Genomic DNA, 17,196 nt, shown 5'->3' with positions numbered 1-17,196 from the left:
TCCTTCCTTCCTTCCTTCCTTCCTTCCTTCCTTCCTTCCTTCCTTCCTTCCTTCTTCCCTTTCTGTCCTTCTCTCCTCTCTTTTTCTTTCTTTCTTTCTAATCTTGGGCAAGACTAAGTTTGTACATAGGTGGGGAAAGGAAACAGGTGAGGAGAAATCAGCCTAAAAAGGAGTAATTGATACATCTGGCCCAGAGGGGATGGGGTCAAGGTCCAGATGGAGGGTTAGCCTTGGAAGAGTAAGGTGGCCCTTGCTTCTGAGAGAGAGAGCAAGAGAGACAAGGAGAAACTGATAAAACAGGAAAGAGGTCAAGGTTGAGGGATAAGGGGTGGTTAGCTGAGCTGGTTCAAACAGCCTCTGTTTCCAGAGTGAGCAGTGAGGAAGGGGTAGATGGTGGCTTGGGGGAGTTTTCAGTCAGAGATGAGCAAAAAGCCTGTTTGGTTTCAACTCACACATAATTAGGACCTATTCTGCGTTAAGAGTTTTCACAGAAATTACTCTATCCTTCCAATAATATGTGAAACAGAAATCATTCCTTTTGCAGGCTTTATCCTCTTCTTTGGTGAGCTCCTTGCTTCACCTATACATGGAAAGACTATGGCTGTGAGGAAAAGAGGGATGTGCTTATTCCAGGTCCATCCAGGAGCTCACAGAAGGGGTATCACTTAGCTCAGGGACCCTTGACAAGGCAAATTGCCTATTTGAGACAAGACAGAGCAACCATGTTTCTGTTTTGAGTCCAGGAAGAGGAACCAGTGTGAAGGAAAGGGCTCTGATGACATTTGCTCTGGGTCTAGTTAAAGGGAAGAGGAGCAAATAGTGAAATCTGCCTTTTCAGGAGTAAATGTGTAAATGTGGAAGATGAAGTCCACCAAGGCAGGGCAGTGCAAACAGTGTGGCCCTTGTGCTCACTTCTAACTAGCTTTGTACGCCCTTTCCTTTAAAGTTTTATCTATTCAAGTAATCTCTATATCCCATGTGGGGCTCAAACTTACAACCCCGAGATCAAGAGTTGCATGTTCCTCTGTCTGAGCCAGCCAGGTGCCCCAACTAGCTTTGTACTCTTAAACAAGGAACATAACACTGAAACTCTGTTTTTTCATCTGCCAAAAAGGATTAATTCTACTGACTCTGTGCACTTATGGAATGCAAAGTACCTGCTAATCCTAAACACCCATATCTGCTATATTGTTATTATTATTTCCATCTCAGAGATCGTCAGAATTCCTGTCTCAACCCCAGGACTTCAAGAACGTGGTTTAACTCTGGAATATTTTTAACATATACCCATTTTTATCATTTTTTGTATTCCCTCTTATCCTATAATGATTAGTAGTTAAATTCTTAAAATCAAGATTCCTGGATATTTCATCTCTGGGGAGTGATACAAAAAGGGAGTCAGGGAGATGGTGTCTTACTCCATCACTTCAATTCGGGAGAGCTGGGAGGAGAACCAGAGGCCAATGTGGCTGCAGCTGTAGGGAGAGGGCTTGCTTCTGGGTGAAAAGGGGACTGCCAGTGTCCAGGAGGGGTCTTAGCGCCCAGCTGAAAGGCAGGCCCAGGAGGAGACCCAGGCGAGGCAGCCCACAGTATGTCATATCCAAAGGGAGGGCTTCCTTAACACTTCCCACCAGTGTGTCACCTGCACTGCCTAGAGGCTGGATGGCCGTCTAGATGGTTTGGTTCTGTGTTTCCTTGTTGCTCCTGCGTTTACCCTGATCACCGTATGTACCCCTCTGTGCTCACCTTACTTGCATTGCTCATCAGTCAAGAACTGCTTGATTAGGACAGGTGGGGAGATTTTGATGGCCTCTTTCAGCTGATCCAGGAACACCAAGGTCAGACCCAACCTAGCTCTTCCTTGCCTTGCTCAGGACAAATGACTGAAACAGCTCTGTGGGCCAATGAACATAAGCCTGCAGATTGCCTTGGCTGTAAGAAGAACTCAACCAATCTTAGGACCAAGGGATGGGGTCAAGAAGTAGAGGGCCCTTGGGGCGCCTGGGTAGCTCAGTGAGTTAAGCATCTGACTCTTGGTTTTAGCTCAGGTCACGATCTCACAGTTTCATGGGTTTGAGCCCTGAGTTGGGCTCTATGCTAATAGTGCGGAGCCTGCTTGGGATTCTCTCTCTCTCCCTGTCTCTCTGCCCCTTCCCTGCTCACGGTCAATCTGTCTCTCTCAAAAATAAATAAATAAACTTAAAAAAAAAAAAGACGTAGAGGGCCCTTAGCGATTTTTAAAAACTTTGTTTAGTGCAGTCAATGGGCCTCTGCTTTAAGAAGCAGGGTGCTAGGAGCACCTGGGTGGCTCAGTCAGTTGAGTGTCTGACTTTGGCCAGGTCATGATCTCGAGGTTTGTGAGATAGCATGGAGTGTGCTTCAGATCCTATGACCCCCTCTTTATGCCCCTCCCCCACTTGTGCTGTGCCCCAAATAAAAAAAAAAAGAAAAAAAAGGAGCAGGGTGCTAAATGCTTAATGGGACTGGCTGGGCCATGGGTTGGCAATGGCTGCTTCTCTCTACTGAAGGCTGGGGATCCCATTGGATAGTTCTCTCCCATAGCTGTGGATCTCTCTGATTCTAGCAACCATCCCTCCTGTTCTCCTCTAGGTCTAGAGACAACAACAGCTCCCCATAATTGCTAGTTACAGGGTGAAGCACAAGATTGTTGCTTTCCTTTAATCTTGTCCAAAGGTGCAGGAAGGTCCGTATCAAGTATCATCCAGACTGAGAAGGCACTTTAAGACTGAAAAGCAAAACAAGCAAGCCCTCCTATACGATTTACAGAATTTTATTCAGGGTAGCTTATTGGCAGGGGAATTGGATGGGCAATCCAGATGGTACACAGCTATTCTCCACCAAGTCCAGATCTTAATCCTCAGCTTTTATAGAGCAAGGGGCATGGTAGTGAGGTCACAGGGTAGTTATCTAAAGTGGGACCTTCTGTGTACCAGTCATCTCTACTGGCTATGCAAAGTATTTTTCTTAATGTCTATTTATTTTTGAGAGAGAGTGAGCAGGGGAGTGGCAGAGAGAGAGAGAGAGAGAGAGAGAGAGAGAGAGAGAGAGAGAGAATCCCAAGCATGCTCTGTGCTGTCAGCACAGAGCCCAATGTGGGGCTCGAACTCACTGTGAGATCGTGATCTGAGCCAAAACCAAGTGTCAGATGCTTAACTCACTGAGCAACCCAGACGCCCCATCTCTACTGGTTATCTAAAGTGAAGCCTTCTGTGCGTCACTTTAGGGAAGATCGAAACAAGACATTCATGTTCTGGGCAGGGCATACTTCACCTCCAGGGGACCTAGAACACAGCACCCTGAGGGAGGTCATTATGCGGACATGAACAGTGGAAGCTTAAAGATGGAGTCAGTGTTGTCAGTACTCCTACCTCTGTTCACATCATTGGAACTCATCTCTTTATTACACTCTCCTCAATTATACTGCTGGGTATGCCCCCACTTTTAAGTTCAGACTCTTCCTTTGAGTCCTTTGTGCCTTAGTCCTAGTTTTATAAATGTCTTGCTCAGCTTTAGGAGTCCTAGAGGGTCCCTCAGATGTTGCTGAGTTCTCCAAGAATTCCTTCCCTGACCTTTGCTGGGGGCCCTAGAAACATGAGAGTGGGAGAATGAGGTTTTGTAAGCAATTATGCAGCGCTCCCCCCTTATTACTCACGTTGCCCTGTATTCCTCCCACCCAAAAGTCCTAAAATCCTGTCATTGGAGGGTCTTCCTCAAAAAGCCCAGGCATATGTTCTGGAATCAAAAGGTGATGAATAGGTGTTCCAGTCTGTTCTGAGGGTCCAAACCCCTTTAGAACAAGAATCACAATAGGATATAATGTTAAGATAAAGATATCAGTTATTAAAAATAGCATACTTTATATGATTCAGACAAAGCCCCAACCCAGGTAAAACTAATTATGGTGTTAGAAGTCAGGAGAGTGGGGGGTGCCTGGGTGGCTCGGTTGGCTTAAGTGTCCAACTCCGGCTGAGGTCATGATCTCACAGTTCATGGGTTCAAGCCCTGTGTCGGGTTCTGTGCTGACAGCTCAGAGCCTGGAGTCTGCTTCAGATTCAGTGTCCCGCTCTCTCTCTGCCCCTTCCCCCACTTGTGCTCTCTCTCTGTCTCCCAAAAATATATAAGCAAACATTAAAAAAAATAATAAAAAAAAGAAGTCAGGACAGTGGACTCTTGATAGATGAATGGATAAAGAAGATGTGATATTTATATATATAAAACTTGGCCATCGGAAAATTTTGCCATTTGCAACAACATGGAAAGATCTAGAAGGTATAATGTTAAGTGAAATAAGTCAAAGAAAGACAAATGCCATATGATTTTACTCATGTGTGGAATTTAAAAAACAAAACAGGGGGGCCCCTGGGTGGCTCAGTTGGTTAAGCATCTGACTTCAGCTCAGCTCATGATCTCATCGTTTGTGAGTTTGAGTACCATGTTGGGTTCTGCGCTGACAGCTCAGAGCTTGGATCCTGCTTCAGATTCTGTGTCTCCCTCTCTCTCTGCCCCTCTCCAGCTTGCACTCTCTCTCTCTCTCTCAAAAATAAATAAACATTAAAAAAAAAACAGGGGCACCTGGCTTGTTCAATTGGTAGAGCATGAAACTCTTGATCTCAGGGTGATGAGTTCAAGCCCCATGGTGGGCATAGAGCTTACTACATCAAAAAGAAGAAGAAGAACAAAATGAAAAAGGGACAAACAAGAAAACAGGCTCTTAAATATAGAGACAAACTGGTGGTTGCCAGAGGGGAGGAGGGTAGGGGGATGAGTGAAATAGGTGATGGGGATTAAAAGTACATTTGTTGTGATGAGCACTCACTAATGTGTAGAAACGTTGAATCATATAGTACATCTGAAACGAATACTATGTTAATTATACTTGAATAAAAAGAAAGATGTCAGAACAGTGGTCCCTCTTGGGAAGGGGGTGGATAGCTCCTGGGAGAGAGTAGGCTTCTAGGATGCTGATAAAGTTCTGTGTTTTCTGTTTGCTAGTTTTATATATGTATTAAGTTTGTGAAAATTCAACAAGTTGTACATTTATGGTTTGTGCTCTTTATCATATGAACGCTATGCTTCAATTCAATGTTCAAAAATATTTATGCTATTTCCAACAGTAACAAAAACTTTAAGTCCAGGAATAGATCTAACAAACAGATATGCAAAACCTTTATGGAGAGCATAAAAGAAGACCTAAAAATACAGAAAGTATAAAGGTTAATTTTCTGTGTCAATTTGGTTAGACTATGGTACCTAACTGGTCAAACAGCAGTCTAGATGTTACTGTGAAGGGGTTTTTTAGATGAGATTAACATTTAAGTCAGTAGACTTTGAGTAAAGCACATTACTTTCCATAATATGGGTGGGCCTCATCTAATCAGTTGAAGACCTTAAGAGAAGGGACTGAGGGGGTGCCTGGCTGGTTCAGTTGGTAAAGCATGCGACTCTTGATTTCAGGATCATGAGTTCAAGCACTATATTGGGCGTAGAGCTTACTTGGGAAAAAAAAAAGAGGGGCACCTGGGTGGCTCAGTCAGTTAAGCATCTGACTCGATTTTGGCTCAGGTTATGATCTCAGGGCCATGGGATCAAGCTCTGCGTTGGGCTCCATGCCGAGCATGGAGCCTGCTTAAGATTCTTTCTCTCTCTCTCTCTCTCCTCTGCCCCTCTCCCCTGTTCTCTCATGCTCTCTCTCTCTCTCAAATAAAAAACAAAAAAACAAAAAAACAAAAAAACAAAAAAAGAGGAGATATTGAGGTCCCAGTGGAGGAAGGAATTCTGTTGTCAGGCTGCCTTAGGACTTAAGACATCAACTCCTGCTGGCATTTCCAGCTGGCCTGCCCTGCAGATTTTGGGCTTGCCAGACTCTACAATTGTATGAGCTAATTCCTTAAAAGTAATCTCTGTACACACACACACACACACACACACACACACACACACCCTGTTTTTCTGTTTTTTGAGAGAAACTAGACCAACACAGAGAGATACACTACATTCATGAATGAGAAGAATTTTCTTCCAAATAATAAATTACAAATTTAATGTAATTCAAGTCGATCTTTGAGTAGGATTTTCATGAAATTCAACAAAATTAATATTAAAGAGTTAAAGAATCAAGACAAACTTAGAATTTTGAAGAAAAATATGGTGGGAATATTGGCCCTAAGTTGCTAAGACTTATCATAAATCTATAGAAATTAAAATTGCAAGTTTTGGAGAAGGATGAGTTTCTGAGGTCTCCATCTATATATGGGAACTTGAATTTAATGGTGAAGTATTATGAATTATAGGGAATAATGGACTATTCAATAAATATACTCAGATTCTCTCTATAATGGTTCTCCATTGAGAAAAATAAAATTAAATCCCTTCCTCATAGCACATATAAGGTAAATCCCATATAAAGACCAATGTAAACGAAATGTGTAAAACTTTAAAAAGAAACACAGAAGAATACTTTTGTAGAATAGAGATAGATTCCTCAAATAAATCCCAAAATTCCCATGAACCAATTTGATAATATTAAAATTAAAACCTGGCAAACACTGAAACATAACCAAAGTTAAAAGACAAGCTATAGACTGAGTGAAGATGTCAGCAATGCATATAATGACACATAATAAGTACCCAGGATATATAGAGATTTGTAAATGAGTAAGTAAAAGACAGATAATGCAGCAGAAAATTGGCAGTGGATATAAATGGGTGATTCATAGAGAAAGAACCTGAACATCCATAATCTTTTTGACAGATGCTTAACTCCACCGGTAATCATAGAAATAGCCACTAGAATAAGATAACATTTTATTTTGTTAAAAAAATTTTTATACCCTTGAAAAATTTTTTTAACATTTATTTATTTTTGAGAGAGAGAGAAAGGGAGAGAGAACAAGTGGGGAAGCAGGGGAGAGGCTGAGAGAGAGAGGGAGATACAGAATCTGAAGCAGGCTCCAGGCTCTGAGCTATCAGCACAGAGCCTGATGTGGGTCTCGAACCCATGGACCATGAGATCATGACCTGGGCCAAAGTTGGATGCTTAACCTACTGAGCTACCCAGGTGCCCCTAAAAAAAATTTTTTTTTTTAAGTAGGCTCCATGCCCAACATGGAGCTTGAACTCACAAACCTGAGCTCAAGAGTCACATTCTCTACCCGAGGCAGCCAGGCACCCTAAAATAATATTTTATAATCATCATGCTGAGAAAAAAAAAGTCTGATCTACTAAGGGCTGGTGAGGATATGGGTAAATGGGAATTCTTACATATTGCTGGTAGGAATGTAAGTTATTTCAACTGTTTTGAAGAATAACTTAATCAGTGTCTAGGGGAGCTGAATGTATACCTTATAACCCAACATTTTCACTCTAGTCTATGCCCTAGAGACACTCTCACATTAGTGCATAAGAGTGGCCATTGTGTTTCTTTGTAGAGGGGAAAAGTGGGAACAACCTAAATGTTCCTCAGTAGGTATGTGCTATATTATTTTCTGTATTTTCTCTTTGAACAGTTTCTTCCCCATCCACTGCCTCCTCCTCCTCTTCCTCCTCCTCTTCTTCCTCCTCCTCTGTCTCTGCTTCTCTCTCTCTCTCTTTCTGCCTGGCTGGGGAAGGTGGGGTAGTGGATGTGGTGGGAAGGCCCTAGGACTGGGATTGATGTAGAAGCCCAAGTAGCATGAGTGGAGCAAACACCTCTATGAGGAATGTATACAGAAGCCTCTGAAACTGGTCCTGAAAGTGGGAGAAAAGGAGGCTACTGGTGGGTCAGGACACATTAAAAAAATAGCTATGGGGCACCAGGATGTCTCAATCCATTAAGCATCTCTTGGTTTAGGCTTAGGTCATGATCTCATGATTTTGTGAGGTTGAGCCCCATGTTAGGCTCCATGCTGATAGTGAGGAGCCTGCTTGGGATTCTTTGTCTCTCTCTCTCTCTCTCTCTGCCCCTCCCCCACTTGCACTGTTTCTGTCTCTCTCAAAATAAATAAATAAACTAAAAAAAAATAGTAGCTAAAACAATAGCAGCTTTATTGAGATATAGTTCACATACTATATAACTCATCCATTTGAAGTATACATTTCAATGTTTTTTAGTATATTCACAAAGTTGAGCAACCATTACCCTAATCAATCACTGTTGACTTTATTTGATTTTTTTTTTGGCTTAAAACAATGGAAATTTATTCCTTCTCTTTTTCTTTTTCTTTTTTTTTGAGAGAGAGTGAGCGTGCATGTGTGCATGCACACGAGTTGAGGAGCGGCAGAGAGAGAGGGAGAATCTTAAGCAGGTTCCTCACCCAGTGCCTGACCCCCACACAGGGCTTTATCTCACCACTGTGTGATCATGACTTGAGCTGAAATCAAGAATTGGGCACTCAACCAACTGAGCCACCCAGGTGCCCCAGAAATTTATTCTTTTCTAGAGAAGCCAGAAGTCAGAAATCAAGGTGATGACAGGGTTGGTTCCTTCTGGAAACCCTGAGGAAAAATCTGTTATATATCTCTCTCCTACTTCTGGTAGCTGCTGACCATCCTTGGTATCCTTGGCTCATGGCTGCATCACTCCAGTCTTCATTGGGTGTGCCTCCATCTTCACATGCCCTTCTGTGTCTCTGTGTGTTCTCTCCTCTTCTCATAAGGACATTAGTCATTGGATTTAGGGTCCATCCTAATCTAGTATATAGGCTGGGACATAATTTAAGCCTCTTTGAGGACAAAAATGTTCATGACAAATAAGGGCAGAAAAATGAAAAGAGAAAGAAAGGAGAAAAGTGGGTCCCAGTGAAGAAAAAGGGGTGGAGGTAATCAAAGAAGAGTAAAGGGAGATTAAAAGAAGCAAAATGAAGGCCTTATGGAGAATGAAGGAGAATGCCTCTGAGGTCAGGTTCCTAGAAGTTTGGAATTTATACCTCTGAGCAGCCTCCTGGAAGCTCTTTAGCTAGGCCAAGATGGACAGCAGACATCTCTTCCAGAGTTTTTTTTTTTTTTTTCTTTTTTCTTTTTAAGCCTTAATTTTTTTAGAGTTAAAAAAATTTTTTTTTGATGTTTATTTATTTTTGAGAGAGAGACAGAGTGTGAATGGGGGAGTGGCAGAGAGAGAAGGAGACACAGAATCCGAAGCAGGTTCCAGGCTCTGAGCTATCAGCACAGAGACCGATGTGGGGCTCAAACTCACAAGCTGTGAGATCATGATCGGAGCTGAAGTTGGTGGCTTAACCGACTGAGCCACCCAAGTATTTCTAGAGTGGTTTTTAAGTTTACAATAGGATTGAGAGGAATGTAGAGATTTCCCATATGTTCCTGTCTTTACTCAGGGATAGTCTTGCCCGTTATCAACATCACTAATCTGAGTAGTACATTTTTTACCAAGGGTAAGTCTACCTTGACACATCATAATCACCCAAGTGAATTAAGGTTCACTCATGGTGTTGTACATTCTATGGGTTTGGACACATGTATAATAATGATATATACCTATCATTATATTATCATCCAGAGTATTTTCAATGCCCTTAAAATTCTCTGTGTGTTGCTTATTCATCTCTTCCCCTCTCCTTCATCCCTGGCAATCACTGACCTTTTTATTGTCTTCATAGTGTTGCCTTTCATTCCACAAGCTTTAAATCAATAGAGTCAATTACAGAGCAAGAACCCAAGAACTTTCTTTTCTTTCCTTGTGATTTTTGAATATTCTAATATTATCAAACATTAGTGATTTTAGTACCATAAAAGAGGAGATCTGGAACAACAACCACCAGTCCACAGAAGAGCCAGAGGATCATTTAGAATTAATGTGTGCCAATGCCGTGCTTTACAATAACACAGACCATTTATTATAAAGCTGCAAAGAGGCTATTGCACTCAGGGGTGCAAACTCGAAGCCTGAATCAAACTCAGAACCTGAATCAGTGCAAAATCTTCACAACTGTCTCATGAAGCCTCAAAGGATGAATCAGACACCTTGCAGAGAGGGGGAGGGCCATGGCTGCTGGCCAACCGGGAGAGAAGAACCTGTAAACCTGGTGCCAAAATCTTCAAAATTCCCACCAAGGAAAGTAAAAGCAAAGTCAGAGATATGCTTGAGTAAAGGTAAAGCAATAATTTAGTAAGAGAACAGGAGCAGTCTCTCCCTGTTAAAGGATGGGAGGATAGTTGCCCTGAAGGCTTGTCATGGTTAGCTGAGTTTGAAAGACCAGATGGCTAACAACATGGAGACTTCTCCGTTCTGAGGAGCCTGTGGTAGCACAACCAGGCCACTATCCTGTTTAAGACTATGGATGGCAACTCAATGGCTTCAGTGTGGAGTGAATATGGATGAGGGGTCAAGTCAGACCCCTTGGGCCATTTATCTAGCAGTAGTTGTATAGCCATGCTTTTGAGATGGTAATGCTTAGGGACATTTTGCCCTAGGATCACAGAGTTTGCAGGTTGAGAAACTGAAACCCTGCGTGTTAGATTGCTCCCAGCATTGAAGTTTGGAACATTCCTAGAGATATGTGACTTGAGCCACAACCCAAAGAATGAGGTTGGAAGGAACACAGAAATCAAAGGATTCAGGTGGATGGCATGAAGGGTTTGTTTCTGTCAAAACTGTCTTTCCTTGTTTAGTCACTTATCTCATTTTAGGGAGGAGGCCTCAGTCTAGTTCTCCTTTTTATAGAAAGGTCAGCCGGGTGGGTCAGGCAGCTGGGGAATGTGTGCTTTTTCCTGAGTTCAAGCTTCCTGATTCATAGGGTGAAATTCAGCTTTCTAATTGCTTCTCCGAGAAGGATGAGCTCATTGGTGGTGACAAGAGCAGCCCTCTGTCCTTCCTTCTCTTCTCCAAATGCTGGAAGAAGTGGGATGTGAACTCTCAAATGTCACAGAAGCCTACAAAATGCTGACTCCCAGATGCCAGGCATAACTGGGGTTGGCTCAGAACGTGGAGACAGGGCAACATCATCATCTGCTAAGAATTCATTGTTCTGCAACTTGCCTGGGACACAATGGCAAGACTGAAACAGGAGGGATAGATGTGGGGTGGGGTGGGGGCAGGCAACCTGGGTGTGTCTTTGCAAACACAGCCTTCTTGGGGGTGGGGAGAGGAGCAGTGTGGGATTAGTCAACAGGCCCACTGTGAGTGGGTTCAGGGCACCAAGAAGCAGGGACACAAAACACATACCCAAACAAAGAAAGGGAGGGGAGAGCATTGGTTTGGAGACATTTTGATATTCACTGCTTAAAAAAAAAAGCACTGAAGTAGTCATGAGAAAATTCAGAATTTTATTTTGTGCTGTGTATTTGAATTACAAATGGTGGGTGGGCACCATGACCTTTGCAGAGTCTAGGGTGCTATTTGGATTAGGAAGTCTGGATTGAATGGTGCCAGGCTCCCTTGTGGGCAGAAGGGCAGCTGATGGCCTGCTGGGCATGCTTTGAGTGGACTGAGCAAATCCCTGACGCTTTCCAAAAGGGCTCCGGAGGGTTAGCAGTTAAAGTGGGATTAGAGATTATTTTATTTGCTTCTTTGTTCATTGGGTATTTTCCAGGTTTTCTTTTGTGTATATGTATATGCACACAGATTTTTAAAACCTTAATTTTATTAATGTAAAATCACACAGTTAACATGTTATTGCATTCTTGAACAAAATTACTACTTTATGGTAAGAGTAACAAAGTCCCCTTTGGCCATTGCTCCTTTTAGGGCTTTTTTTGTGCATTCATACACATATAGGAACACACAGATGAGAATCAGGTTGTTTTGTGTTGGTGGCTTATGTAAAAACATGAATGACATTGGACTGCACATTTCTTTCCTCAACTTGTATTTTTCACTCAACAACATGTCTTGGTTATTATAACACATTGATCTGCTTCATTCTTAATTACAGCATGCTAGTCAATAGTATGGCTTTATTATATTGATGTAGCTAGTCCCTTCTTCATGGATATGTAGGTTTTTTTCTAATTTTCCACTATTGCAAACAATGCTTTAGTCAACATCCTTAAACACAACTCCTTGGGCACAGGAACAATAGTCTCTTCTAGGCAGATATATAGAACACTGGGTCCTAAGATCTTAAATTTCATTAGGTACTTGAAACTTGCCCTCCATTCAGGCTGTAATAATTGATATTCCCATTACAGTATTAAAGTATCCGCTTTCCACTACTGTATTAACACTTGATCATAAGGAAAAAATTGCGGGTCTGATGAATGAAAAGTGATGTCTCATTGGTTTTCTTTGGCCTTTTCCCGATTACCAGTGAGGCTATTTTTATTTATTTCTTCATCCTTTCCTGAACTTAATTTTTTCCTCAGGAAACATGTGCTACTTTCATAATATTGAAGGGTGTTCTCTTCTTCTCTTACTCTTCCTCCCTCTTCTTGTTGTTGTTAAAGCAGGCCCAAGCAAATAGAGGAGGACTATTTGCTCTGGATTGGACCATCTTAAGTGCAATGCCCATTTCTGAGCCTATCACTGTTAGGAGATATGAGACTCTACCACTGCGGGGAAGATAAGTGGGATTCGCCCGACTGGCTTACAAACCGCTCTTGGATCTGGGGACTGGGTCAGTCCCACAGTCCTCATGACTACTGCTGAGTAGAGGAGGGCTTTGTTTATTGTGTATGACTCTTTCCAGTTCTGATACTCTCCGACTGCAAGAAATACTGACGTTGTTTGTTTAATCAATGATCTTTTGGTTGAAAAGAACAGAAACCTACTCAAGCTAGATCAAGTGATAAGTGGGATTTATTTGGGGGTGGAGGGGGAGATCAGGGGGTATCTCCCAGAACATAAGGTGGAAAATAGAGCCGGGCTGGGATAAGAACTGGAATGCCGGCAGAAACAAAGGTCACTCTCTCTCCTTCATCCTCTCTGCTTTTCTAGGCTCATCTCCCTCTTTCCTCCCTTTTCGTTCTGACCAAGTGCTTCTGCTCATGTATCTTGTATCTGGTCTAGACTGGCCATCTTAACTTTAATTTAATGTCTTTTTGCCATAAAGACGTACCATTGATTTTCTATGATGTCTGGGTCCCCTACTTTAGTATTTATGAGAATAAAAATATGTTTGGTTTCTAGCCAGCCAATGGACTGGCTGATTTTGAGTCATGTGTTCAAACCTGATCCAATCAACTTGTCTGCTTGAGGCAGAGGACGGATCTGCCCCTTCCACTGTCTGTGGGTGTGGCAATTCCTCCAGAAACTCCAGGGGCAGGTTGGGGAATGAAATGTGCCTCCTACAAAGGTGTGGTCTTCTAAAATTTGAGGAATTGTGCTGTGTCCTAAAGTATGTCAGCAGATTTAAGAATACCGTGAACTTTCATAGAAGGAGGGAGGTGGGGGATGGGCTAGATGGGTGATAGGTATTAAGGAGGGCACTTGTTATGATGAGCACTGGGTGTTATATGTAATTGTGATGAATCACTGAATTCTACTTCTGAAACCAATATTGCCCTGTATGTTAATTAACTAGAATTTAAATTTAAAAAATGTTTAAAAAAAAGACTACCATGAGCTTCCCCCAAATGTTACTTTTTTTCTTTCTCCTCCTTTGACCCCAAACCCGAATCTGGAAATCTAAGTGAAGTTTTATGCACAAAGATATTTATTTATTTGTTTGTTTATTTGTTTATTTATTTATTTATTTATCAGAGAGAGAGAGAGAGAGAGAGGGAGAGAGAGAGTGCAAACAGGGGAGAAGGGTGGAGGGACAGAGAGAATCTTGAGCAGGCTCCATACCCAGCACAGAGCCCCACGTGGGGCTCGATCTCACCATGGTGAGATAATGACTTGAGCTGAAATCAGGAATCGGTCGCTTAACTGACTGAGCCACCCAGGTGCCTCAAAAGATATTTTATAAATATTACATATAATATTATAAGTTGAAATTGACAGAATGTCTTGTACTCAGAGGATGACCAAATAAAATGTCCACTGTGTGGTAAATTATGTGTCGTAAAAGTGATGTTCATAAAAATTCAAAATAACAAAGGACATGCATATTATAAGATATAATAATAGTAAGTATAATAATATATTTGTACATATGGTATGATCACAGCTATGTAAATAAAAACAAACCAAAATTATATGTCTATATATGATGATATGGTTGATGGCTCTTCTCAATAATGTCTGAAAACCATCTCCCTTGTTTCTGAGTTCTGAGACAGTGGGGAGGATCTTTAATTTCACTACTGTGTCCCCAGAGTTAGCACAGTGTGCATAACAGACACTGAGCAAATATTTGCTAAATAAGTGAATAAATCATGAGTGAATCTTTAAGCTGAGGGTGATTGGGAGGGGAAAGATGAGGTTATTGGCTACTATGCTGTGGGATTCCAGCCTCTTGTCTAGAAGTTTGCGTGGGATGAACTGATCAGTGGACATGGTTTTCAGAAGCCCTGCTTGATACAGCCGACTGCTTCCAACCCTTCAGTTTTTCCAAACTAATAATCCTTATTGGAGAAGGGAAGCTCATTTGGAGGCCCATTACCACCATCTCGAGGCCACCACTGATAGCCTACTCTTACCAGAGGCTTGAGAGACCCCTTTGGCTCATTCCCTGTACCCACAACTTTGCTGACATCCAAGGAGCTGGGAACTCTATGCTCAGGAGCTCTGTTTTCCATCCATGCCTGAGACCAGTGGCACATCACGTTCTACTTCTCCACTATAACACAGGGTCTTCACTGGTTCAGGATGGTACATTTCTGCAGCTCGACTCAGGTTTTGCTAAAACAAGAGCTTTCTATTCTGAGAGCGATGAGGATGCTGAACTCTATCAATGCAAAAGGGTGTGTGTGTGTGTGTGTGTGTGTGTGTGAGAGAGAGAGAGAGAGAGAGAGAGAGAGAGAGAAAGAGAATAAAATTCTGAGATCAATGAATATACTAAGATGGAGTGTCCAGTGTGTCTAACATCTACTAGTACTTGTCTGTGCTTCATCTTCTCTTGGTCACTGAACACCCTTGATCCTCTACCATTCTAGATTTCATCTCTTTCCTCCTTTACCCACTTCTATTCTGCCTCATCCAGGTGATACGTTATATCCCTTACAGCTCCTGTGTCCTTAAGGTCTGGCACCAACCTATTTATCAGTGAGATTCTCAGTCTCCAGGGGCTGCCAAGCAGTTTCTCACATAGCCTCAGAACACCTCTCTTCATAGCAAATAAGCTTTCACCCATGCCGCTTCTTCACCTCCTCCTCCAGCAGTGGGCAATACTTGGGAGATCTCCAGCTGACTTGGAAGCTACTTAAAGATTTAACAAACATTTACTGAAGACTTACTATGTGTTGGGCACCTTTCTTGGTGCTGGCGGCATAATGGACAAAGTGGAACTGATTCCTGCTTTAATGGAACCCACCTTCTACCAGGGGACCCAGACATCCATAGAATCATTACATAATGACTGCAGCTCAGTGGTGATAAAAGCCATGAAGCAGCACAGGGCGCCAGGAAAGCACCCAGGGACTCGACTGTGTCAGGATGGGGAAGCGAGAGAAGGCTTCACTGGGAAAGTAAGACTGAGAGGATGAGTGTGAGTCAGTAGGTGAAGTGAGGTGAGGGTGGGAGGTTGTGCTCTAGGCCAGCACTTGACTTTACTGTGCACCCAGTCTTTTAGACATCTTGGTTTTGGAATGGGGCCTACATTTCTGCATTTCTAAAAAGCTCCCATATGACAAAGCTATTGGCCTGGGAACCTCATTTTGAGTAGCAGGGTTCTATGCCAGTGGTTCTTAATCTTGGCTGCTTTGTGAAATCATCTGGGAGCTTTGAAAAATACTGAAGCCTGGGTGCTTCTTCAGAGATTCTGATCTGCTTGGTCTTAGATGTGGCCTGAGCATTGAGATTTAAAGAAAGGCAGATTTAGCATGCAGGGGATTTAACGTGCATCCAGAGTTGAGAACCCTTGGCCTAGGCAGGGGAAATCACATGAGTAAAATCCAGAAGTGGGAAGGGTTATGATACATCAGAAAGTGGCTTATCTGGATGGGGCACCAATTGCCAGGACAGTGGCAGGGCCTGAGGCAGGTGAGGTGGGCAGGAACTCGACCATGCCTGGCCTTCTGGGTTATGTTTTGCTTCTGTGTGCTAAGAGCAATGGGAAACTACTGAAGGTTTTAAGCATGGGGTCGAGTTGGGTTTAGAAAAGATCTCTTTGGCTGCAGTGGGGGTGGGGGACTGGTTGGAAGGGAAGACTTACTGGGGAGACCAGAGAGGCAGTTAATGGACTACGCTGGTGAGAGACAGTAGTTGTTTGTTGCCTTTTGGGTTCCCAGAAGAAAACTCTAGGATGAGTTTGGTGGGCAGGGCATTTATTCTTTCATAAGGAGGAGAGGAGAGAAAGGAGGAGTGGGCAGAGAGAGAAGACAAACTACAATGCAGGTGAGGGGGAGCAAAATATGTGACCCAAAACATGCCATGGTGGCACGTGGATGTTGTAAGCTGAAGGTTATCAAGGCCCAGTTGACTCAGGGAGAGTTTGTTATTTTTTTTTTTCACTTCTCCCTTAACCACCTAAAGGAATTTAAATAGAGAGCCTGTACCAGGAAAAGGGCTAATACCAGAGATAACTTTTATATCAAAAAGACTTATCTGCATGGTATGGCAAACATTTGTTTACCAAACTTTTGCCCTTCCCATTTTCCTGTGAATTGCCTTCCTCCCCTTTGAAGTCCCAGACCCTCCCTGACTATGGCCATAACACCCCGAATGCTTCTGATCTGTCTCACCTGAAGTCACAAATCCCACCCCCTTCTCTTTAGCTCAGGATAGCATATGAGTCTCAAGTGTCTGACTGTCTTTAGCCTCTTATGTTTGGGGTTCCTGTACATATGAAATTAAATTTTTTTTCTTTGTTTTTTAAAAAATTTTTTTTTAAATGTGTGTTTATTTTTGGGACAGAGAGAGACAGAGCACGAGCAGGGGAGGGGCAGAGAGAGAGGGAGACAGAATCTGAAGCAGGCTCCAGGCTCTGAGCTGTCAGCACAGAGCCTGATGTGGGGCTTGAACCCACAAACTGTCAGACCATGACCTGAGCTGAAGTTGGATGCCCAACCGACTGAGCCACCCAGGTGTCCCCAAATTTTTTTCTTCTTAAGCTGTCTTATGTCAATTTAATTATTAGATCAGCCAAAGACTAGAAGGGAAGAAGGGAGAAGTTTTCCTCCCCTCTACAGGCATGACAAAGCCAT

The 17,196-nt window shown here is 42.7% G+C and overlaps 1 pseudogene; it reads left to right on the top strand.

Annotated features, from left to right (window-relative positions):
- The first annotated feature begins 15,324 nt into the window (after positions 1-15,324).
- LOC121019133 (ARL14 effector protein-like) overlaps positions 15,325-17,196 on the top strand; it is a 60,710-nt pseudogene continuing 58,838 nt past the window's right edge.

This window comes from Herpailurus yagouaroundi, unplaced genomic scaffold, assembly GCF_014898765.1.
Source record: "Herpailurus yagouaroundi ecotype Mexico unplaced genomic scaffold, PumYag 221, whole genome shotgun sequence".
Lineage (NCBI taxonomy): Eukaryota > Metazoa > Chordata > Mammalia > Carnivora > Felidae > Herpailurus > Herpailurus yagouaroundi.
This window is presented reverse-complemented; position numbering and strand designations above follow the sequence as displayed.